We start from the raw sequence: 26,802 nt of genomic DNA on the forward strand, positions 1-26,802 counted from the left end.
TTAGCTGGTCGTGCAGTTCTGGATTTACAATAACAAAGGGAATTTGCAGCTCTCACTTAATATGGAGCATCTGCAATCTCGGATTCAAGTTTGTTTTCCGATTACAGATGACTTCATTTAAAATAACCCTGAAATATACTACCATGCACACGTTTACCTCATAATGAAACTGACTCTGTAGGGGAATGCAATCCCTGCCTCTATCTTCTGTGACAGAGACAGTGCACTGATCTGGTTTCAGAGCACTGCTTCCCTTCCCTACATCCTGAACACGGGGGTCAGAGAAGCTCGAAACCTATAGAGGTTCTGCAGATCCCCTCCCATTTCAATGGACCCCCAATACAAAAATGCCATATAAGAATCCTATAAGGAACGCATTAGAACTTGTGAGAAACTAGTGGGATTTTTCGGATCAATAAAAATAACTTTATAAAAACGTATATGACGCCGAAATACTTATTGTATTCTCATTTAATCTAATAAATGTGAAGTAGGATTGATGTAATATGTTATAGATTCTGACAGGATCCTTATATGAAAATCAATAAGAATGTTTGTATGGGCCCTTCCCTGTTAATTGGGGGCGAGTGAAGACTTCCCAAGACTCATTCAGATCATGGGGGAACCACAGACCTGAAGCTGCCTCATCACACAACAGAAAACCTCATGTACCCCAAGGGACCAGCTTCCCTGTTCCCTGGGGAAAAGAGGCAATCTACACCCGGAACCAGTCAGTCACTGGGAGAGCCACATCCCGCCACCCCTTCATTCACAAACAGTACCTCACCCGCAACATATTCAACTTGGAAACCCTAGCAGAGAAACAGCCCTTCCCCCACTTCAGTAGTTGGGCTTACAAACAAAAACACTTGCACATACCACTGCTGTGTGCTAGCTGTGTGTCCATTGTTACCAGTGCAGCACTTTGTATCTACTTGGTGTCTTTTGCTACTGTCTACCCTGTGGAGGATGAGCGCTGTTTATGGCAGTATCAGTACAAGCTCTTAAAATCACACACACCACGTGGAGACCACGGTGTGCTAGCTGTGTGCTCAGTGTTACCAGTGCGGCACTTTGTACCTACGTGGAGTCGTTTGCTACTGTCTACTCTGTGGAGGAGGGGTGCTGTTTGTGACAGTGTCAGCATGAGCTCTTAAAATCACACACAACGCAGAGAGCGTGCGGTGTGCTAGCTGAGTGTCCATTGTTACCAGTGCAGCACTTTGTATCTACATGGAGTCTTTTGCTACTGTCTACCCTGTGGAGGAGGAGCGCTGTTTGTGGCAGTGTCAGCACAAGCTCTTAAAATCACACACAACGCAGAGAGCGTGCGGTGTGCTAGCTGTGTGTCCATTGTTACCAGTGCAGCACTTTGTATCTACATGGAGTCTTTTGCTACTGTCTACCCTGTGCAGGAAGAGCACTGTTTGTAGCAGTCTCGGCCACTTATGACACTTATTTTTAACTATTCCCGACACTCCAAACCCTTATCCGCCCTTTCCCACCCCACCCAAAATTTCAAAGACCTTTTTCATAATTCTTTACTTGTAAAAAAGGCAGTCGTAAAAAATGACTGTCGATGAAACAACGGTATACCTTTTCCTTTACAATGCACGAGCATGCAGAACCTAAGCTGACATGATTAAACGCGCAGTGATAAAGGCCACAGTTTGGGTTTTTGTGTGGAAAGGAGATGGGCCTTTGCAGGCACTACCTTAACAGTGGTATCTGTCCATAAAATGGCAACAGCTGGCAAATCGTGCGAGTACCTGAACATATGCATGGCAGTGGTTGGCAAACTAATAGCTATAAAAGAGGCAACAGTGGCTTTGTCATAGCCTGTTTTGTCTCACATTTTTTTAAAGCTTTGAAAAAGTGTTAGCCAGAGAATAAAAAAAAAGAGTTGGAAAACAGGAAACCCTAAATATGTTTGATCAAGCATATGAAGGTGGATAGCCTGTAGAAAGACCTATCACAGATACAAATCCCATAGCTTGCTCACCAATCGACCTCTTTTTATGGTGTTCCTCAAATCATCTGCATTTTAAAAATCACACTTAACTAATGTCATAGTTCAACAGAACATTCAAGATCCAATGCCCAGTAGTGTAGAGAGCTACAGTGCTGTATGTTGTGGCCAATATACTATATGCTACATCTGGCCTTCAGCATGCAATGAATATCGTGTGTAATGGTACCATTTACCTGCATAGGGCTAGCATTAAACTACATTTCTTTCTTGTCTAGAAATGTAGTGTAACGATAGCAGTATGCAAGAAAAGGTTACCATTACACACAATATTCATTGCATGCTGAATACCAGATTTATTTTTTAAGTCCAGAATCTAGACTCCTTATCTTTCAAAGAGAAAACTATTTTAAAAAAACTAGTCTCCATTATCTCGTAAATCGGGTAAAGATTAAAGACAAGCTGTATCCAATCCTGTTCCAAAAGCTTCTTTTTGCAATTGATGGCATTTCTGTTACTTATTTCCAGGCTGAAATCATGCTGACCCATACAAGCCTCACATTTCGAAACCCAATCATTAAAAGAATTGTTAAACTTGCTATCTTTAAGCAATTTAAGATTCCACCATATTGAATGTGCCTCTGCTTTTAATATTTTTCCCATCAAGGATACATTATTTTCCAAATTACCCAACTGTTAAGACAATGGGCCTCATTACAAGTTTGGCGGTAGCCTTGCCGGTAAAACCGGCAGGCTGCCGCCAAACTTGCAAATATGTCCGGCCCCTGGCAATGGGAAAATACAGGGCCATTACAACGCTGACGGACCCTGCATTTCCCCATTGCCAGGGGCCGGAAACTTTTACTCCACATTCCCATTGAGCCCAAAAGGCTCAATGGGAATGGGGAGGTCGGGTGCACCGGCACCATTCAGAATGGTGCCGGTGCATCCGACATGCTCTGCTCGCGGGTGCCGCTCCGCCCAGCAGGCCAGTCCTGGTGCGAGAAAAGGCACCCGCGAGCAGAACTCAACAATTTACTACAAAAGGTGCCTTCTAAACAAGACCAATCATTTGTCGCTTCAATAATAAAGTCTCTGCCCCATAGAGGATAACAGGAACTGACTTTCCTGTTAAATTCAATCACAGGTAATACAGAAAACTCCCCAAATTTCCTATTGACTTTTCTTGCTTGGGAAGCATAATATCTTAGCCTTCTTGTATTCAAAGATCTCCTTATTGCCCGAACCGCCAACCAAGTAAAAGGCCAAATTTACAAAGTTAAAGACTTTCTCCAAGGCTGTCTGTTCCAAAAACCACTTATAAAAACGATATCGCTTTTTCTTACTCGGATTAAATGAAAAAACCTTTGTTTTAGCAATGTGGATTTGTAACCCATTTTTCTTACAATACTGCTCCAGCGCAGAGAGTTGACTTTGAAGCGCTATTAGAGTAAAATCCATTAGCACCATATCATCAGCATACAAAAGGTAATTTAGCTAGTAAACCCCCAATGACAGGGGAAAATACCAAATGGTAGAAAAAGCTAAAATAATATCCGAAATGAACAAACTAAACAAAAGAGGGGCTAAAACGCAGCCTTGTTTAAGTTAAGTCCTTGACAATTTTTGAAGGCAATTCCCTCTATACGCACACTCCAGAGTAAATACAACCCGCTAAGGAAATAAGCGAAGAGATAGCTTTCCAAGGATAACAAGGTTTACTCTTAAAAAATACAAGTGCCAGCAAAGAACTCTGATGCTCAAGAGCGCTCTGGTTTTACATCATCAAACATGGTGTTATAAACACGAAAAGCATCATCCATATACTGGACATTTTGGTGCTCCTGATTGGAGGCACCCTACACATGGGCCTGCTCCATAGGGAATGCCAGGCGATAATTGGCTGGTTCTTCCCCATCGATCTCGAGGCACATGGGTCAGCTGGGCTTATCCTAGCAGTGAAGTTCAGGGCAGGCATAAAACACAATGTTTCATAGCTAAACTAAACAACTAAAACGGACTATTCATTTGTTATGGCAGGCACCTGGGCGGCACAAGAAAGGGGTGCCAGGGAAAGGGCTCCATTGATCAATCCTCTAGGGATTGATCTTTGATTTACCCTTCCCGGTATCTCATGTTACTGGAGACGTGTGCTGTTGCTATGGAGAAATACAGCCACGTGGGCTTTAGATCTGCCATGGGCACTTTATGGAGGTTAGGACCTGGGGGTCCGGTGCTTATCACAGAGCAGATGGTGTGGGGGTTGGGTGAGTGATGTGCAGCCAGTATCGGTCTGGCTGAGTGGGGGTTAGAGGCTCAATGGCAGTTTAGTGGAGATGAATGGACACTGCACAGGGCCTGGTACTGTCTCACGCTCTGTGTCGTGCTCATTCCTGAAGGCGATACTGAATATTTGCAACACTGCAGGGACAAGATGAAATGGACTTCCGCAGGAGCAAGGCTCGAGATGAGCCAGCATTCTGTGTAGAAATTGGGCTCTGTGAACGGGTACCGTGAGCAGCATGGGTCTGTGGTCTGCCTCGTTTGGGGCCTATTACAAAATGGCATTGTGGAGTGTGGGCATTTCTAGTGCTAAGCATCCACTTCTAGGCGCTACAAGGTCTTTGTATGGTACCAGGTGGTGCAGACTGGTCCCCCTTGTAGGTTACAGTGCCTCATATGGGGTTTGCCTTATTTGGAAGTGCCTAGTGGTTGGATAGGCTAATTTCCATCCCAACACTTTCAAGCTGTCCTTGCCTGTTTAGCCTCACATGCATTTCTGTATTAGTGTGTAAAGCTTTAATCATATTTAACCCATGTCTATTCCTAACGCAGATGAAAACTGACTGGGCACAGGTGTGGGAAGCCAGGTAGGTTTTGAGATGACAGTGCCATCTCCATGTAATCCCATGGCTAGTTCCCTTAAGGGCACACTGTCTCAATTCGTTGCCAGGTGTTGCCTTATGGTGGGGACTCAATGGGGGGTGATCTGGTGATTCTCAAAATACCACTTCTGGACCCAGCATCCTCTGATGTTGTGTGGCACTGGCACGTTTGCCTGTGTGACAAGGCCAGTACTCAAGACTTACCTCAACAAGATACTTGCCAGTGTCTTGCTTCTGTTTTAGAGACCGCCCGTTTTGTCCAGGAGGTAAGCAGAGAATCCCAAGCGAGAAAACTAAAACAAGTGCCCCACATCCTGAAATGAGAACCTGCAGATGGTCGGAAAGGAAAAGGTTCGGACGAAGCCAACGCCCTCGCTTAAGTGCAGAATTGGCTGCGGTAGCACACCGCTAGAAGAAAGGAAGATGCCGACCGAAGTTGCTCTCTTACGCAGCCTAGAGATAAACATTGCCAGGCCCCCGGAAGGCGCCGCCATGCCGCGCAATGAGACCAAATCCCACTAGTCTACCAGAGACTGGAAGAGGGAAAAGCAGCCACCCTTTCCTATACTGACTATAACAGGAACACCTAGCACCACATCCTGTAACAGAAACATGGACATTTACCATGCTGAGACACCATGGCCGCCCTTCTGCAAACTCACGTGAGGTAAATGGGCGGGGGCCAGACTCAGCCGTTCCAACACACAAACATACCTTGGCGGGGAAAGACAGGGCCAGCGAAAATAGACCAATCCCCAGAGAGGAGGGGAAATAGAAGGCAGGAACAGGAAGTAGAAGGTGTGGGTTATTCGGGTGAAGTTAGCAGTACAGGTGAGAATGACCAAGTGACCAGCGGGAGGGAGAGCGGCAGAGTGTGGAGAAGGATTGTGGAGTGGGTGAGGTATTGGCTAGAGAGTGCAAGTGGTACTACAATGTTAGTGTGCGGGTTTGTGTGGCCAGTGAGTAGAGAGGTAGTTTAAGAAGTGATTGTGAAGTGATTGGCACTGAGTGAAAGAAGAGTCTTAGAGAGAAAAGGCCCATAGGCCTTTAGTTCCTCAACATCAGGACATACCGTTGGTGGTAGCCAAAACCCACAACCCTTCTTATTTGCCAGGAACACCTGCCCAACTAACCAAAGTACAGATCATTTGCAGTTGAAATCAAATACCTTTGAAAAACCTCAAGTGTCTGAAACATGTGTCGCCAATTTCCTTACATTGAACACATATTACAAAAGAGCCAATTCACGTTTTAGAGTACCATATGTATAGCAACTTTTGAATACATCAAGAACGAATGTGCTAACGTTTCTAGAAGCATCCTCTGAATTCATCTAGTGTGATATTATAGGCCCCATATAGCATGGCTAGCTTCCGGTCCCAAGCAGCGTTCCAGCCACACCTACTACCAAAGAACATAGTTCGCATTTAGCTGCCCCCATGCCCTAATTGTAGCTTCACATACTTTGGACAGTGTGGGGCATTCTGATCCGTTTCTATTGCGCCCCTATCACACTACATGCAGGGCCTGGGCTGGCTCTTCCAATTAGGTCAACATGCTTCTTTCCCCCAGTTTGGGGTGAATGGGCATGCACGCGGCGACCATTGGTCTCTGTTGTGGGCCAACTGCCAGTGGATGCTAAAAAACAAGGCGCTCCTTTCTCGTCCTGCTCTGCACCCATTACTGAAGGCGTTTCTGCGCACCCGTAGAATCCGTGCTCTGCTCCCATTACTGAAGGCGTTTCTGCGCCCCTGTAGAATCCGTGCTCTGTGACTATTACTGAAGGCGTTTCTGTGCACCCGTAGAATCCGTGCTCTGTGACCATTACTGAAGGCATTTCTGTGCACCCGTAGAATCCGTGCTCTGTACTCATTGCTGAAGGCGTTTCTGCGCCCCTGTAGAATCCGTGCTCTGTGACTATTACTGAAGGCGTTTCTGTGCACCCGTAGAATCCGTGCTCTGCACCCATTACTGAAGGCGTTTCTGCGCACCCGTAGAATCCGTGCTCTGCTCCCATTACTGAAGGCGTTTCTGCGCCCCTGTAGAATCCGTGCTCTGTACTCATTACTGAAGGCGTTTCTGCGCACCCGTAGAATCCGTGCTCTGTGACTATTACTGAAGGCGTTTCTGCGCACCCGTACAATCCGTGCTCTGTGACCATTACTGAAGGCGTTTCTGTGCCCACGTAGAATCCGTGCTCTGCACCCATTACTGAAGGCGTTTCTGTGCCCACGTAGAATCCGTGCTCTGTGACCATTACTGAAGGCGTTTCTGCGCACCCGTAGAATCCGTGCTCTGCACCCATTACTGAAGGCGTTTCTGCGCCCCCGTAGAATCCGTGCTCTGCACCCATTACTGAAGGCGTTTCTGCGCACCTGTAGAATCCGTGCTCTGTACTCATTACTGAAGGCGTTTCTGCGCCCCTGTAGAATCCGTGCTCTGTGACTATTACTGAAGGCGTTTCTGTGCCCACATAGAATCCGTGCTCTGTGACCATTACTGAAGGCGTTTCTGTGCCCACGTAGAATCCGTGCTCTGTGACCATTACTGAAGGCGTTTCTGCGCACCCGTAGAATCCGTGCTCTGCACCCATTACTGAAGGCGTTTCTGCGCCCCCGTAGAATCCGTGCTCTGCACCCATTACTGAAGACGTTTCTGCGCACCCGTAGAATCCGTGCTCTGTACTCATTACTGAAGGCGTTTCTGCGCCCCTGTAGAATCCGTGCTCTGTGACTATTACTGAAGGCGTTTCTGTGCACATGTAGAATCCGTGCTCTGCACCCATTACTGAAGGCATTTCTGCGCCCCCGTAGAATCCGTGCTCTGTGACCATTACTGAAGGCGTTTCTGCGCACCCGTAGAATCCGTGCTCTGTGACCATTACTGAAGGCGTTTCTGCGCCCACGTAGAATCCGTGCTCTGTGACCATTACTGAAGGCGTTTCTGCGCACCCGTAGAATCCGTGCTCTGCACCCATTACTGAAGGCGTTTCTGCGCCCCCGTAGAATCCGTGCTCTGCACCCATTACTGAAGGCGTTTCTGCACCCCCGTAGAATCCGTGCTCTGTGACCATTACTGAAGGCGTTTCTGCGCACCCGTAGAATCCGTGCTCTGCACCCATTACTGAAGGCGTTTCTGCGCCCCCGTAGAATCCGTGCTCTGTGACCATTACTGAAGGCGTTTCTGCGCACCCGTACAATCCGTGCTCTGTGACCATTACTGAAGGCGTTTCTGTGCCCACGTAGAATCCGTGCTCTGTGGCCATTACTGAAGGCGTTTCTGCGCACGAGTAGAATCCGTGCTCTGCACCCATTACTGAAGGCGTTTCTGCGCCCCCGTAGAATCCGTGCTCTGCACCCATTACTGAAGGAGTTTCTGCGCCCCCGTAGAATCCGTGCTCTGTGACCATTACTGAAGGCGTTTCTGCGCACCCGTAGAATCCGTGCTCTGCACCCATTACTGAAGGCGTTTCTGCGCACCCGTAGAATCCGTACTCTGTGACCATTACTGAAGGCGTTTCTGCGCACCCGTAGAATCCGTGCTCTGCACCCATTACTGAAGGCGTTTCTGTGCCCCCGTAGAATCCGTGCTCTGCGACCATTACTGAAGGCGTTTCTGCGCACGCGTAGAATCCGTGCTCTGCACCCATTACTGAAGGCGTTTCTGCGCCCCCGTAGAATCCGTGCTCTGCACCCATTACTGAAGGCGTTTCTGCGCCCCCGTAGAATCCGTGCTCTGTGACCATTACTGAAGGCGTTTCTGCGCACCTGTAGAATCCGCGCTCTGTGACCATTACTGAAGGCGTTTCTGCGCACCTGTAGAATCCGTGCTCTGCACCCATTACTGAAGGCGTTTCTGCGCCCCCGTAGAATCCGTGCTCTGTGACCATTACTGAAGGCGTTTCTGCGCACCTGTAGAATCCGTGCTCTGCACCCATTACTGAAGGCGTTTCTGCGCACCCGTAGAATCCGTACTCTGTGACCATTACTGAAGGCGTTTCTGCACACCCGTAGAATCCGTGCTCTGCACCCATTACTGAAGGCGTTTCTGTGCCCCCGTAGAATCCGTGCTCTGTGACCATTACTGAAGGCGTTTCTGCGCACGCGTAGAATCCGTGCTCTGCACCCATTACTGAAGGCGTTTCTGCGCCCCCGTAGAATCCGTGCTCTGCACCCATTACTGAAGGCGTTTCTGCGCCCCCGTAGAATCCGTGCTCTGTGACCATTACTGAAGGCGTTTCTGCGCACCTGTAGAATCCGTGCTCTGCACCCATTACTGAAGGCGTTTCTGCGCACCCGTAGAATCCGTACTCTGTGACCATTACTGAAGGCGTTTCTGCGCACCCGTAGAATCCGTGCTCTGCACCCATTACTGAAGGCGTTTCTGTGCCCCCGTAGAATCCGTGCTCTGTGACCATTACTGAAGGCGTTTCTGCGCACCCGTAGAATCCGTTTGCAGAGCTCTAGCAGAAGAGTTTCAACGGGAGATTTTGTGGCGCAGATAAACTAAAACATGTTTTTCGTGGAATGTGCAAAACAATATTAAACGAGCTGTCACTCATGCCCCAGTGCAAACTGTAAAGTCACAAAGACACTGCGAGGACTGTGGAAACCATACTGATCTAACACTATGTCCAGGCAGCATGAGAGCAGAAGACCCTTTAACTTATACAATGATAACAGCGGCTGCAACTCATACAGGCACCCCCCATGGGGCGCTAGTAAGAAACATTATGAGTCAGGAGCGGTTAAAATGGATCTTTAAACAAAATATGAAAATCGACGTTATGAGCTTTGCATACACACCTCACTCTATAGCAGCCCCCATCATGGAATGTGGACTTGTCTGAAAAATCCTTTCTGCAAAGCCATTGTGATAGAGTAACCCCAAAGACCCATTTGTTGGCATGCACTTAAGAGTGGTCGTTACTTCTCTTAAGACATGAGTGGGTGTTAGACATTGTGTACCAGGGGTTTGCATCCTTTGCCTCTCCAGGTGTTTTGGACTACAACTCCCAATGCCGTAGGCAGCGTAATCAATGGTGGGGGGTCATGGGAGTCGTAGTTCAAAACACTGGGCGAGCCACAGGCTGCAGATCCCTGGGAATCGGAAGTTAATGGATTTTCATGTCTGCTGGCATTAACCCACAGGGGGATATTGCCTGACTTTGTCAGCCAAAGCTAAAACTGCAGTTTCCTTTTGAGTTTTGTGAATTTTGCCCTCGGACTACCACAAGCACATAGGACTTGTGAACGTTGTGTGCCACAATTTATAGCATCCACAGCTCACTGTAATCTGATCACCTACCTTGTGGGTTGGCGTCTAGCAGACCTGGCCCATAGAGGCCAATGGTACACCCCACTGTCTCACGTAGCCCAGTCACACATGAAGACCCATTGCAGCCATGGGCATAGTCCTAGCCTGGGGTTGGCTGAAGGTAAACATTTTCAAGTCCCAGAATGCAATGCGCAATGACTGATGCTGCCACAAGAGTCAAGGACATGACTCTCAAAGGTCACCTTGATCCATAACATGAGTCATTACACTCACAGTGAAAGGAATCAAGGTGGAGGTAACATATCCCATGCACTTTGGAATGTTTTGTGCTCCCATTCACACCATGGCCTTCAACAGGAAATATATGTGAGATGGACTTTCTCCGTGAGGTAATGGAATAGCACAATGGACATCAGTAATTATGTGTGTCTAACCACGCCCCGGGCACAGCAACATGGTGACCTTTGCCTGCCTCCTGTCCTCCCTGGCAACTCCAATACTCATTCCAAACACTGCATGTTGCCAGATGCAGCTCGCGAGACTCAATGGCCACCACTAATGAATACCCGCCAAAACGTTTGCAGTGCATTCCACGCCACAGACCATCAAATTCCCTACAGGTGAACCTTCCATTGACGGTGACGCACTGTGGACAAGTGCCAGCACCAGAGCCAGAACAGCCACCCGAGAAAGCACTGCCAGCACCACCACCCCCAGCACAACCTCTGCCCACCTCGGCATTAAGCACCGCTACTACTACCACTGCCTTAACCACTACCACAGCCATCGATGACCGGTGCTGCACAGCCATCTCTGCCACCGCAACCACCAACCACAGTTGTACATCCCATGTCCCTTTCCCTCCCCCTGACACATCAGTTACTACAGGTGAGGATATGGTCTTGTACAGCAGGAGACCATCAAGGGTGCTGCACAGCCATCTATGCCACCGCAACCACCAACCACAGTTGTACATCCCATGTCCCTTCCCCTTCCCCTGACACATCAGTTACTACAGGTGAGGATATGGTCTTGTACAGCAGGAGCCCATCAAGGAAACTACCTGCCAGGACAGTCACACATACACTCCTTGCCTTGTGGCTGCTTGTTGGCTAACCCCTACAGGTTGTAAGTGACAAGGCACTCAGCGTCCTTATGCATGGAGGGGGCTGTGGTGGGGAGGTACGATCTGCAAACAGGGCAGGGGTCTGGTCTATCGGAAGGAACAGGACACAAAGTATCTTCACCATCGTGATCACCAGAATGTAATTTCTACGAGTCGCGATGAAAATGATGAGGAGAATGTTTAGGCCTCTCTTGGGGCTGTCAGCAATGCATATGGGTGGGCACCACTCTTATGTTCATATATTCTCCATATGTGTTGTTTCCAAAGGTTGAATTTGTTGTGGAGGAGCAGACGGACAGAGGAGGTCCAGAGACAACTGGGCCCAAAATTCAATGCACCCAAAAAAAGCTGGGTTGAAAAACCGAGCTCGTCAGTCGCTCTCTGACTGTACCCCTCAGGGTTACCCAACATTTAAAGTTTAGTCATTTTTAACACTATGTCCATCCATTCATCGTTTTTATATAATACTTAGTTGCCATTCATTCGTAATAAATTCTATAGAGGTTTCTAGTAGGTCAAACTTAGTTTATTTGTTATATCTGTTTCGTAATCATCTCTTATGAAAAGCAGAATCAGCATATCTGTTAAACATCAAGTTATACATCAGTTTAAGGTTCTATTGGCAAAGTATTTCGGAGACACATTTTCCTTCCTCAGGGTGAACCTCTATTTTAATACACCATATAATTTGTTCAAAATCACATGTCGAAACACCAAAAAGCAATTGTTTGCAAATCAAGTAATAAAAAATCCACATACCATCATTTCACGTAATAAAGTTGTTGCAGCAAATTCGGGAAGGAGACAAAAATAACCAACATGCATAGCATCAGCAAAGTAATACTGCTTTTTAGTTCACTCATTTGTCAAAATCCATGTTTCTAATGTTACCTTAAGGTAGTCTTCTGAATACACACCATAACCGTATCGTTTTCAATCTGCACTGAAATGTCCAAATAGCATATTTTAGAAACTGATCCTTGTTCATTTATGCGTATACTAATGTTTATGTGTCTATCATGCTTACCTCGTCACCACGTCATTTCCTTGCAATGCGTGGTCAATGGTGCTTATTTCTTAACCGTGCTTGTGGCTGAACGCTTTGGTTCAGTCAGGCACCTAAAGGCATGAAACAAAGTGACTGCTCAATTACGGATTCCCCCTTTTTATACTTTCAGTATCCCCCTGCCTCGTAGCCTTCTTACCTGCTGCCGATTGTGTTGTTTTCACCGTTACCATAGGAACAGATCTATTTTATAGACTTCCTACGCGGCTAATGCGGCGTGTTGTTTTGCTTAAGAGTTTTTTTTTTAAAAAGGGATACATATTCGTATCTTTCTACTCCAGTCCTACTTCATGATAATGGCATACGCTTGTGTAGATATGATAACTTTCATTGCCACTAGGGCACATGCTGCCGTAACAATGCATGAATGTATATCAAAGCTAATGGGTTTCCCCCGGTTGCCAAGGCAACCTGACGCTATGTTCTAACGCTCTGGCAATATTTACTGTTCTAAATCACATACAACTGCAAACAGTTCTCACATTTTGTAATGCTGGCCAACCAGATTTACAACACCAATAGTCAACAGAACCTCTCTCTTTCTGTAATAACTCTGTTCATATGCCTTTTTAACTACCGCCCCCAATTCTCTCAACAGTAGGTGTACAGTTCTCTTTAAATATCGGTATGTAACAATTCTTTTACCTTATACATGGTTCCATTTGAATACGGTTTGGTCACCAAAATATATGTTTACAGTAGGTCACAGTTCTTATAGTGCTAAAGATTGGCAAAAATTCTTACATCTCAATGCATTATTGACCAATAGTTATTACGACCCAACATGTTGATCGCCGGTCATATAAATGCTGGACAGACTGGTGTGAAAAAAGGTGGCATGAATAGGCATACTCTCTGCAACACCTTATGTCCCACCATCTGTACCGCATTGACTAAAGCTATGTAAACATTTCAGTACTTCTATTGGTGCTGGTGTGTGAAGCCATACCCTAGGGTAAAATCACATCTAAATGAAGCAATGAAAGTTGATCTCTTCGTTCATGCCGTTTGGTGTCAGTGTGCCCATTTTATTGATCCAAAAAGTTTCTCTCCTGTCAATGTTGGACACCATATCCTCATGGGGACTGTTCCTTGGTACCACTTCAAGAATCTGAAACCTAATTTGTTTCAAATGATGTCCTTTTTCTTTCCAGTGACGGGCAACTGCTGAATTAGGATTAGAGTTTTGAATACGGGATCGATGTTCATTCCATCTTGTTTTAGCAGAGTGAGCTGATTTCCCTATGTAGTAGAGTCCACATGGACATTTGATGGCATATGTTATATTACTGCTATTACTTGTTCCAAAGCTCCTTGATGTTATTTGTTTATCAGTGCATGGATGGTTAATCTTGTTCCCTTTAGTAACAAAACTGCAATTTGTACAAATGTAGACACAGGTAAGTTCCTGTTCGCTGAGTTATCAGTTCTTTTATTGGGGGCCTTGTCTTCACCAGTTCGTCTCTCAGATTCCTGCTTCTTTTGAAAGCAAAAATCCTTTCATAAGTAGGTACAAAACTGAAGCCTTTTTGTAGCGTGGCTTCTTCCGTAGATGTCAGTATCGCTAATAAATTTGAGATGGCTGATGCCTCTTCTGAGGTAAAACCTAAAGCCTCTGCACATTTGGATGAAAGTCCTTCTGTATAGATACACAAAAACGTACAGCATCCACCAGGCATAACAATAGTGGCGGGGATTAACAGCATTCTGCAACCACTGGGGAAATATGTAGATTTCTTTTTGCAACCTTTGATCCAACAAACTGAAACATACATATGTGATGCCACGCACTTCTTACAAATCCTTAAATCTACGGTATTTCATCAGGAACATATACTGTTTATGGTAGATGTAAAGAACCTTTACACGTCAATACCACACAACCTGGGGAGAGAAGCTATAGAGTGGATGTTACTAAGGGCACCTGAAATAGGAGCATGTAAAGAATTCATCCTAACCCTTCTACAGGTTTGGGCAGAGAATTCATACTTTCAATTCAAAGAACACTTTTTTCCTGCAGATTTCAGGGACATCAATGGGGGTGACAATGGCCCCTACGTACGCAAATTGCTTCATGTATAAGTACGAGACTGACCACATTCTGTCCAAAGCAGAATGGAAGAAAAATATCCATCTCTGTATTCGGTATATAGACAATATCTTCGGGATATGGTTGGGCACAGCAGCAGAGTTTGATATCTTCTTTGCATACTTGAACAGTATTGATAGCAGGATTCAATTCACCAGAGATATGTCAGAAACAGAGATTAACTTTCTGGATGTAAAGGTTAAATCAACTAATGTTGGCTACTCCACAAGCCTATTCCGGAAATCAACGGCTAGGAATAATCTGTTACAAAGGTTAAGTTTCCACCAACCGAGCTTAATACAAAACCTTACATACAGTCAGTTACTTCGAGTCAAAAGGATAGTCAGTGATCCCACAGACTATATAAAAGAACAAACAACAATGGAAGACCAGTTTCTGGCACGAGGATACAAATCCTCAGATATAGAAGCAACTACTCAGAGGATTAACAAGACTGAGAGACATTGTTGAACACACAATCTAAAGAAAAGAATGAGTCCAGTGCTTTGGTATACATGTCCAAGTTTTCAATACAGAGTGGAAGAATTAAGAACATTTTCAAGAAGCATTGGGAGATATTTAATAATGACACTAGAGTCCAAAATCTGTTCAAGGAACTTCTAATTTTTGCTTTCCAAAGAAGCAGGAATCTGAGAGACGAACTGGTGAAGACAAGGCCCCCAATAAAAGAACCAATAACTCAGCGAACAGGAACTTACCCGTGTCTACATTGTACAAATTGCATTTTTGTTACTCAAGGGAACAAGATTAACCATCCACGCACTGGTAAACAAATAACATTACAGAGCTTTGGAGCATGCATTAGCAGTAATATAATATATGCCATCAAATGTCCATGTGGACTCTACTACATAGGGAAATCAGCTCGCTCTGCTAAGACAAGATGGAATGAACATCGATCCTGTATTCGAAACTCTAATCCTAATTCAGCAGTAGCCCATCATTGGAAAAGAAAAATGACATCATTTGAATCAAATTAGGTTTAGATTCCTGAAGTGGTACCAAGGAACAGTCCCCATGAGCATAGGATGTCGAAACTTGACAGGAGAGAAACTTTTTGGATCGATAAGATGGGCACACTGACACCAAACGGCCAGAACAGAGAGATCAACTTTCATTGCTTTATTTAGATGTGATTTTACCCTAGAGTATGGCTTAAAACACCAGCACCAATAGAAGTACTGCAATGTTTACAAAGCTTTAGTAAATGCGGAACAGATGGTGGGATGTCCCAGCCGCCCTCCTAGTGAGGGTCGTTGGGACGTAAGGTGTCGTGGAGAGTACTCCTATTCATGCCACCTTTTTTCACACCAGTCTGTCCAGCATTTATATGACCGGCGATCAACATGGAGGGTCGTAATGACTATTGGTCAATAATACATTGAGATGTAAGAATTTTTGTCAATCATGAGCACTGTAAGAACTATGACCTACTGTAAACATATATTTTGGTGACCAAACCGTATTGAAATGGAACCATGTATAAGATGAAAGAATTGTTACATACCGATATTTAAAGAGAACTGTACACCTACTGTTCAGAGAATTGGGGACAGTAGTTAAAAAGGCATACAGAGTTATTGCAGAAAGAGCGAGGTTCTGTTGACTATTGGTGTTGTAAATCTGGTTGGCCAGCATTACAAAATGTGAGAACTGTTTGCAGTTGTATGTGGTTTAGAACAGTAAATATTGCCTGAGCGTTAGAACATAGCGTCAGGTTGCCTTGGCAACCGGGGAAACGCATTAGCTTTGATATACATTCATGCCTCGTTACGGCAGCATGCTCACTAGTGGCAATGAAAGTTATCATATCTACACAAGCGTATACCATTATCATGAAGTAGGACTGGAGCAGAAAGTCACGAATAAGCATCCCTTTTTAAAAAAAAACTCTTTAGCAACACAACACGCTGCGTCAGCCGCATAGGAAGTCTATCAAATAGATCTGTTCCTATGGTAACGGTGAAAATATCACAATCGCGTGCTCAAACACGCAGAGACTCGGCAGCAGGTAAGAAGGCTATGAGGCAGGGGGATACTGAAAGTATAAAGAGGGGGAATCCGTAATTGAGCAGTCACTTTGTTTCATGCCTTTAGGTGCCTGACTGAACCAAGACGTTCAGCCACAAGCACGGTTAAGAAATAAGCACCATTGACCACGCATTGCAAAGAAATGGCGTGGTGACGAGGTAAGCAGAATAAACACATAAACATTAGTATACGCATAGATGAACAAGGATCGATTTCTAAAATATGCTATTTGGACATTTCAATGCACATTGAAAACAATACGGTTATGGTGTGAATTCAGAAGACTACCTTAAAGTAACATTTGATACATGGATTTTGACAAATGAGTGAACTAAAAAGCAGTATTACTTTGCTGATGCTATGCATGTTGGTTATTTTTGTCTCCTTCCCGAATTTGCTGCAACAACTTTATTATGTGAAATGATGGTATGTGGATTTTTTTTACTTGATTTGCAAACAATTGCTTTTTGATGTTTTGACATGTGATTTTGAACAAAGTATATGGTGTATTAAAATAGAGGTTCGCCCTGAAGCAGGACAATGTGTCTCCGAAATGCATTGGCAATAGAACCTTAAACTGATGTATAACAGATATGCTGATTCTGGTTTTCATAAGAGATGATTATGAAACAGATATAACAAATACACTAAGTATGACCTACTAGAAACCTCTATTGAATTTATTACGTATTAATGGCAACTAAGGATTATATAAAAACAATGAATGGATGGACATAGTGATAAAAACGACTAAACTTTACATTTTGGGTAACCCTGAGGGGTACAGTCAGAGAGCGACTGATTAGCTTGGTTTTTCAACCCAGCTTTTTTTGTGTGCACTCTCTTGGGGCTGTACCTTAGTGCACTTCTATGTTGCAGTCCGGAGCCAAGTAGACAAGATGGCATTGATGTATGTTTCAGTTGCAAGTCCTTTATTGGCTCTAGTCCCTCAGGTAGCTTCGAGAGTACCGATGCCCACCACCCTGGCTGGTCGTCTTTCAGTAACTGACACTCTTGGAACCTCTATATCAGAAGATGCCACTTAGGTTCCATCCATGACATCGGCCATGACTTCACAACCCAGTCACTCACCATTGCAGAGAACCGTGTGGTTGCCGCATCGGTGGGTGTCACCGATGATGATCCCAACGCCCAACCATGGGCATAGACCAAAGGATTCCGCAAGCAGATGGTGGCCTTTCCCTGTTTCATAAAATACTTGGGGTGGTGAGGAGACGCCTGGCATTGGAGCAGCAAAGGTTGGCCAAAAAAGGGAGGTGGAAGTGCAGTGGCGAATATGGAAGGCACTTGACCACATGACCAAAGGTCTCAGATGCCAGGCAATCGAGGGATTGGCAACAGCTATTACCCAGCAGAGCTAGAGCGTGGGGGGGGCGGGGGTATGGTGCAAGGGTTCCAGCTCTTCTCTGTGAGCACGGACACAGTGTAACAGGCCCTGACTCAACAGGTGGACTGTGGGGAGCCCATCCCGTCTACATCAGCGACCTTCATTGAGGGCTCAGTGCCAGCAGCATGTCCCCACCCATGCTGCGAGCCCCCCCTCCCTATGGAAAACAAAGGACAGGGAGTGTTTTTACGGGTGGGCTGGTGGATAGAGAAATGTGTTCAGGAGTGATGTTGAGGAGTGGCCTGGGGGCAGATGGGATAGGTTGAGAGTGTTTTTTGGGAAGGGGTGGTGGATGGATGGTGAGGTGGTGAGGTGGCATGCTCCCGGGGTCACATAGGGCGTTTGTTTGTTGTTAGGGAAAGCATATTCTAACGTGACACATTCTTGGATCCATGTATTCCTTTTGTTTCTCTAATCGTGTTTAATACAAAACAACATGAAACAGATGTGAGAGGTTAGACATTGACACCCATATCCATAGAAGAAATTGACAAGCAATTCCTGGTGACAGACAATCCCATATCACATCTCTGGCTGCACATGTCTTACATCCCCTCAGCCTCATCATCTTCACTGTCCGCCAGAATGCTGTCTTGTGTTGACATGGTCACATGACGACTTGTGCACAGATTGTGTAACATGTAGCAGACAGTGGTTATTTTCCCCCACTTTTTCAAGGATCTATATGAGGGCACCGGCACCGCCGGTTCTGTGTAGACACCTGAAGCCTGCCTTCACTGGACCAGCAAAATAAACACCTGGCAGAGACCATCACAGGGATGATACCGCTGCACACTCTGCCCCGGGCACCTTCTCCCTCTTGGAGCTTTCCTACTGAGAATGTCTAGGGCTGTTGAGTCTGCTGGATCGTGCTTCTTGTTCTGCTGGTCACTATGCATGTGAGATAGGCTGCTGGTGTCTGCAGAGTGAATGCTAGCTCAGGGAATGTTGGGGGAGTGACTTTGAATGTTCTATGTATGGGACAGCTAGTGCCAAGCTAAGCTGTGTGAGGTGGCTGGTGGGTGTCTCCTGTCCCCCATGTGTATGTGCCTTACTAATGACTATGAATCTGAACAAGCTCAAGTTACCTGCAAACCTCATGTGCTATGTCTGTGTGATACCTGACTCCCAGATACAACAGAGTCCTTACAATCACCTCCTGTCGGAGTGTTTTAAGCTTTAGGATTGACTCTAAATCGGGAGAACATTTGGTCACAGGTCAGCCAAGCTTGACCTTTGATGCAAGTCCCATTGAACTTACATTATTCCGTGTCTTGAGTTTATAATTGTATGTGAGCTCATTTAGACCCAGAGTCTCACGGTTCCTTTTTACTTGCATGTGCAGAAGACTATTTTGAAAGAACATTTTCAACTTTGCACCACACATCTTTCTGTGGCTAAAAGGTGCCTCTTTCAGTACGTACCCTTGTTTGAACCCTACGCCCTTTATTTCGTTAGTGTACTGGTAGTGTGTCCAGGGGTGTTGCTAGGTCTGTAATCTTAAACATTTCATTAACAGCTGACAGGTGGGTAGTAACTATTGTTACTAAATAGGTTAGCTTATACACAGATTTTAGAGCAAACTGTCTGTATGGTCCCAAGTAGAAGTTCCCATCTACCTCCGCATCCTGATCGGGTTGCTGTAATCTAAATATTTCTAGGTCTGGAAAAGATCTGGGGCTAGGCTAATGTCGGGACCGTCGGGACTCGGGGCTAGCTAGCCTTTTGGTTGTACCCCCCTGAACTTCTATCCGGGTCTACAACCTAAAGACCGGGGCTATACTCCCCGCACCCCTCTCCCTAGCGGCGCTTCCACAGTGTGCAGATCAATTGGATGTTGTGAACGCTCAGCTAGGGCTTCAGCCTATCGTTGCATTCCCAAGTGACCCTCAATTTCTTGCTCATGCTGCAGGTACAAAGTAAGTGTTGTTCTGATCCTACTGAGCTCGGAATCAGGGTGAAGGCCAACTAGAGCAATGGCTGGGCCACTGTTTGCTCTGAGCAAACTAGCATTAACGCACAGAAGCCCAAGGGGAGGTGCAGGTCTGGGCACACATACCTGCTCATCCCACGTCATGTCCCCTTCCTAGTATGGGGAGGGGCACAAGGGCACTGACACTGAGGCAACCAGCACCTGCACTCGCCCAGAAAAACATGCCCACAATTAGACAGTGAATCAAGCACATGTTACACAACCACGCATAAAGAAAACAGACGTACAACCTCAAAGTCACGCGCACACACACACACACACCCACATCGAAAAAGAAGAATACAGGCACTCACTCACACAAACATGCCCACACTCAGAAAAACAAATGCACACCCTCATAGAGAAATGCAGACATACACTCCACCACAGGCACACAGTCCCTGACACAAAAACACTGGCACACACAAGCATAGAAAATATGGCCATACACATATTCGCACATGAACTGGGACAGACTATTGAAGAAATACAGGCACAGTTGCAAACCCAGGTACATACACTCGTAGTGGAGGAAAGAGCAGGAAAAGTGGCCTTGGGGCTGCTCTGATGACCTTATAATGTCAAGAATAGGATTACCCACAGCTCCAGAAATTCAACAAAGTATCAATCTGGCCAAATCACTTTAACTCCCCGTACCTCAGTTACTAAATAGGTTAACAAATACACAGCTGTACAGCAAACTGTCTGTATGGTCCCAAGTAGAAGTTCCCCTCTACCTCCTGATCTGGTTTCTGTAATCTAGCCGGACTGCACCCCCCAGGATAGCACCTGGTGGTCTACTCCAGTGTCACGCACTCCACACACTCACCCCTCAGTGTTCCTAGTGTTCCCCCTGCCTGTCCTCGCACTCCACTCCATCCCGTCCTCTTGCCGGTTCCGGGACTCACTTGTGCTTTCCCCGAGTCCCCATGTGCCACCACGCATGGTTCGACATGCTGCCTACTAGCGGAGACGCCCGTTCCATTGGCGTGTCCCTTGTCGACTGCGAGACCGGCTTCTTCCGCGTCACATGACCAGCATCTCCCGCTCACGTGTTTCTAAGTTACGCTCACGTGATGCGGTTGCGTCTCCTGTGACCGGAAGGTAATAGGCAGCGCCGGTATTTAAACAGCCGCATCACAACACTTCGGTGCTTCACAGCTGTTTATTTGGACACCTGTTCGGCGCTGCAGTTATTCCTACGGACTACTTGGACACTGACCTCAGATTACTCTATGGACTGCTATCGGATTTCCCCTGGCTTCTGGCTCTTGCTTCATGGGATTCTCTGTTACGATTCACGGACTGCCTTCTGGACATTCTACTTCCTTAACCCTTTGGTACTACGTTCCGCTCAACTTCCTTGTCCGGATTCTGGCAGGATGGGCCCGGCACACGCAGCTCAGTGTCATCTATTGCCCTGCAAAAGGAAACAGCCTTGCTGGGTCCCGGAACCTCCTCTATAGGTGCAGCAGATACTCCACGGCCACTTATTGGTAAAACCGTTCCACTTCCTTACTTAACTTGTGCTTTATTTACAGTGGTTCGGGGTTCCCAGAGGTCCACGGTTCCAGAAGATCATCTTTATAAAGTGTTGAGGACGGACAAAACCCAAGGTGGCTTTGTCCGTCGACAAAGCTTTATAAAAGATGCCTTGAATTGTGTACGTTTCAAGCCGTCTGTTATAAACGTAGAAATATTTCTACGTTTATAAAAGATGGCTTGAAATGTACACAGTTCAAGGCATCTTTTATAAAGATTTGCCAAAGGAGACAGGCAGAGATCACAGAGCCCAAGGCGTTTTTCACCATCTGGGAACCCGCAGGCTCCGTGATCTAATCTACATATTAGATCATGGAGCCTGCGGGTTCACAGAGGGTCAGTGACCTGGCGAGGGCAAGCAAAGGAACTGTAACTGTAACTTCCCTGATGACTCCTCAGATGGGGGGTCATCAGGGAAGTTACAGTGACTGACAGAAGTGCCAGCCAGCCTCAGCGACGCTGTGGTTGGCTGGCACTTCTGTCCACTTGCCTAACGTTAAACTGGCGGGCGCATCTCCCGTCGCGGCTGCAGCCGTGGCAGGATAATGCTCAGCCCCACTTTTTGGAGACTGGCAGGGCCCGGCCCCAGCAGTCCCCGGCGCACTTAAAGCACTGTCGGGTGGAAATTCATGCGCACCCACTAGCACGCAACTAGAACGGAAAGATCCTGCAGTACATGTCCCCTTTGAACAATATGCTGTCTGACGAGTATATGTGTATGCGCAGTGTGTGTGTGTACATGCAGTGTGTGTGTGTACGTCCAGTGTGTGTGTGTGTGTGTGTGTGTACGCGCAGTGTGTCGTGTGTGTGTAGATTCATCCTACAGTGCAGTGCCTCTTTGATCTCGCTCACATATTGAGGTGAAAAAGATAATTCCTTAACTGGCACGTCAGCCTGAGGTAACAGGCTCAAGCATAGAAAGAACCTTTAACATAGTGACCCAGGGCCTGCTTATAGATACGCTTGATGTGGCGTGCGCCTGGCATTAATATTTAAAAAAAGCAAAACAGAGGAAGCATTTTGTGACAATCCGTTTCTTACCCTTTATGTCCCCAGTGTGAGCTTGTTTTTAGCGGGTGAGAGCCCAATGGGCGTGTAAGGGGATTGGCGGGAGAGTGAGCAGATTACATCTATTTATTTATTTATTTATTTATTTCATTTGAATAGCGCGCAAACAGCCCGGAGGCATCGTGGCAATGTTACAGGTACCTGTCATTTACGATACATACAAGCAAATTGGTATCATTAGGTAACCGGTACAGTCTATGAGGGTGCACAGGCCCTTCCAGATATTGGCGGTGGTTTGTGATTAGGAGAATAACTGCATTTTGAGTGCTTTTCTGAATACCCAGCAAGATAATTCTGCTGTGAGCGCGGGGGAAGTGTGTTCCATGGTTTGGCTGCTAGATAGGGGAAGCTGGCTCTGCCTGCTTTCGTGCGTACAGTCAGTGTAAGGTGTTCTAGTAGGTCCTGATGAGTATGCTTTGACTGGTTTCTGGGAGAGATAGAGGGGGCTGTGGCGGAGAGGCATTTGTGGGTGATTGAGAGGGTTTCAAAAAGGTGATATGTGCTTGGATAGGAAGCCAGTGGGCCTCCTCTCTTGCTTTGGAGATATGTTCTCTTCTAGAGATGTTCAGGACTGCTCCTAGAGCATTGTTCTGAATGGTTTGGAGTTTCTTAATGTTACTAGAGGAGGTGCCAGCAAAGAATGGATTGCAGTAGCCCAGCTTTGAGTCTATGAGGGCTCGGGCCACTGTCAAGCAGCTGTTTCTGGATAGGAAGGGTCTTTGGTTGAGAAGCCTGCTGATGAGGTGATGGCCTTCACATGGCGGGACAATGTTAAGGAGGCATTGATGTGCACTCCTACGGTTTTAACAAAGGTTGAGACAGGAATGGAAATGTTATCATCAGGAATGCAGAGTAGAGTGTGGAGAGTTTATTTAGGGCTTGGTGGGTCCGACTAGTAGGATTTCCGTTTTGTCACTATTTAAACAGAGATGGTTCTCTGCCATCCAAGACTGAATCAGCGAGTAAATATTGTTGAGGGTGTTTGAGTCTTCTGCATAGTTGCCTTTGAGAGGGATCATGATTTGGTAATCATCAGCTTAGTTAGTGTAGGCTATGCCACGTGTGTCCAGGATGTCGAGGATGTCGAAAAGGGACCTAGTAAAAATGTTGTAGAGAGTGGGGGAGATGCATGACCCTTGTGGAATGCCACAGGGAATGGGGCACAGGGTGTCATTTGCGTTTTCTGCAAAAATCATCATGCTCTTCCTTCCAGAAAGGAGGCAAACCAGGCCGTAGCCTTGGGGGGAGAAGTTGGCTGAGGCAGTGAGATGGTGGCATAGGGTTTTATGGTCGACCAAGTCGAAAGCGGCAGATAGATCAAGGAGGAGGAGGAGGAGTGCTGTCTTGCCCTCGTCTCTGATCTCATCTAGTTGATTTTTTCATGTTTAGGAGGGCTGACTTGGTGCCATGGCCAGGGTGGAAGCCGGATTGGTACATTCCTACAATGTGGTTTGTTTCAAGATAATTCTGTACTTGCAATAGGCTGCACGATCAAGGATTTCTAGCTGGAAGGGGACAGTGGTGGTCTGTATTTGGTGGGTATAGAGAGGTCCAGGGACACTTTTTTAGGAGGGGGGAGGACCCAGGCTTCTTTGAGGGTGCCTGGCACTGAGCTAGCACTGAGCACGAGGAGAAGGAGGCATTTATGAAGGCGGTGATGATAGGGGTTAGGGTTTCAGCACAGACCTTGATGACGGTGGCTGGGCAGGTGTCCCCTTTGCATTTAGAGGGTTTGAGGGTGTTGATGATTCTTAATGTTTCGGTTTCTGATAGGTCTTTGAAGCAGAACTGTGAGAGAGAGGGGATGGGTGAATTGGGGGGGGTGCTAATGGCAGAGGCAGGAATGGCCTTAGTGTTTTTAGCTTGGTGACTGAGCATTGTCTTATTTAGCATAGGCTTTTGGATATCTGTGCACCAGTCTTCATCTTTGGTGAGAGTGTGCAGGGGGTTTTCAATTCCTTAAAGATGGAGAAAATATCTCTGGTGTCCGATTTGGCGTTGCAGATTCTAGAGTTGAATGAATTAGCTTTGGCAGATATAATGGCTGATTTATATTGTTTGGCGAAGTCTTCTTTCAAAGGGACGGTGGGGGTTTTCTGTAGTTCTGCCTGTTGGCCTCAGCCACACATATAAATCATTTGCTCATGATACAGCCCAATAAAGACAGGAGCCGTTCTGTATTCCAACCGTTCTTTATTCCAACTTCTCGTAACTAACCAACTTCCTCCCCAGTCCCTCCCCTTCAGCCCTCTTCGCGCCCTGGCGTGCTTCCTTTCTTAAAGGAGCCACTTCCATTTGTTCAGTCACAACATCTCCCCTGTGCTTAACATGAAAGCTGGGGTTCATATTTGCTCAATGAGCCTTGCAGGTCTCTGCACTGTTCTGTGGGGTCTGCCTGGGGACTCTCTAGTTTCATCAGTTGTTTCAGCCCGAGGGCTTACATTTTCTTCGGGTCCTGAATCCTCTGTCGTAATCTGTGGTGCTTTGAGGTACAGTCTTTTGAAGAATGGCGCATTCCATGTTATCTCGCCTGGTTCTCCCGTTGCGGTTATCATGGGTCCGTTTATGGCTGTGATGACTCGGGGTTCTGGGCTGTAGCGCGTGTCTGTTTTACTCAGTTGTCTTTGTCGGACTAGGACTGTCTGTCCTACTTCAAGCTGTGATTCTTTCACATTTCTTTTCTTGTCGGCCCATTCTTTGGCCTTTGCTTTCTTCACAGCATCTCATTCTCTTATGGCTGCGTCTTCTTCTGGTGTATAGTCTTCCCATTGAGGGATGCGGGTTCAGGGTTTGTATTTCACCATTAGTTCCGCTGGTGTTTGCCCTGTCGCATCATGCAGTGTGTTCCGATAGCTCCTGAGCATGCAGCAGATTGCCTGTGGGTATGGCATTTGACCTGCAAGGGCTTTCTGCCGGGTTAGCTTTATGGTTGCCATAAACCGTTTCACCATTCCATTGGCCTGGGGCCAGAGTGGTGTGATTTTTTGGTGATGGAAGCCAAGGTGGTCTGCTAATTTGGCAAATTCTCGTCCCTGAAATGGGGGACCGTTGTCCGTTTTGACAATAGTTGGAATGCCCTATTCGCTGAAGAGTCCATCTATGATTGGCGTTGTCTCATAGAACGATGTCGATGGCGTCCGTTTGATGAATGGAAATCTTGAATACTCGTCAATTGCTACGAGCAGGTAGCCGCCTTCATCCCGAAGTCCGTAAAAGTCCATTGTGACCCTTTGCCAGGGTCTCTCTGGAAGTGTTGTTGGTTGCATCGGGTTTGGATCTGTCTTCTTCTCCGCTAGCTGGCAGGGTCTGCAGTGTGCTAGGATGTCTTCTACTATGACATCCATGTAAGGGAACCATGTATGATTTCTTAAGATTCTTTTTGTATTTTCGATCCCCCTGTGTCTCTCATGAGCTATCGCTACCAGTGTTTTCCGCAGGTCCTTCGGGGCTACTAGTCGGTTGCCTCGTAGCAGTATGCCTTGGTAGGTCGCTACTAGCTCTGAGTGTATCCTGACTAGGTGGCTTAGGTCTTTCTTGTACGTCCCCTCCGTTTCATCTTTCATGCACGTTCTTCCATTTGTTCATGCAAGTGAGGTATAAGGCAGTTTTGATGGTGGGGTCGGCCTTGCTTCTGGCTGCGAAGACTGCTGTCGAGATGGTAGGAGGCATGGCATTGGAGGACAGGTATGCAATCTACTCTTACGCTTCGCAGACCAGTGAGTTGTCGTTCTCTGCCATCGGGTGTCTTAACAAATAGTCAGCCGGGTTGGCCTCTCCTCCTGGTTTGTGGATGATGTCGTAATCGTACTCTTGAAGTCTTATCCCCCATCGTTCTATCCAGGGGCATTTTCGTTTTGGGGTTTCCAAACAGGGATAGTAGTGCCTGATGTTCTGTGACCAGTGTGAATCTTCGGCCAATTATGAAGTGGTGGAATTTTTTACAGGCCCATACAGCTGCTAGGCTCTCTTGTTCTGCCTCTGAGTAGGCCTTTTCGGTGTGGGATAGGGCTCTGCTGGCGTTGTCACAGGTTTCCCCCTTTCTCACCTGTTTTCGTTGTCTGATGACTTCTTTAGGAGGAGTCTTCTTTCGTATGGTTAGGGTCTTATACAAGCCCGCTCGGCCGTCCTCGGCTTCCAGTGTTCGTTCAGCTTCGATGTCCGGGATCAAGGGAAAACTCCAGGAAATTCAGAAAAAGGATATGGAGCACGCGGAGGCGGTGCAGGGATTCTGGGAAGGGCTGGATAAGAAGGAGGGAGGGTAGATTGGAGGAATGGGTTCCAGGAACCAGGAAACAACAGAATAATACAAGGGAGAGTACGGAGCACACGTCCGGTCACAGCTAACAGC

The sequence above is a fragment of the Ambystoma mexicanum genome, chromosome 2p, assembly GCF_040938575.1.
Source record: "Ambystoma mexicanum isolate Mex_15411 chromosome 2p, UKY_AmexF1_1, whole genome shotgun sequence".
Taxonomy (NCBI): Eukaryota; Metazoa; Chordata; class Amphibia; order Caudata; family Ambystomatidae; genus Ambystoma; species Ambystoma mexicanum.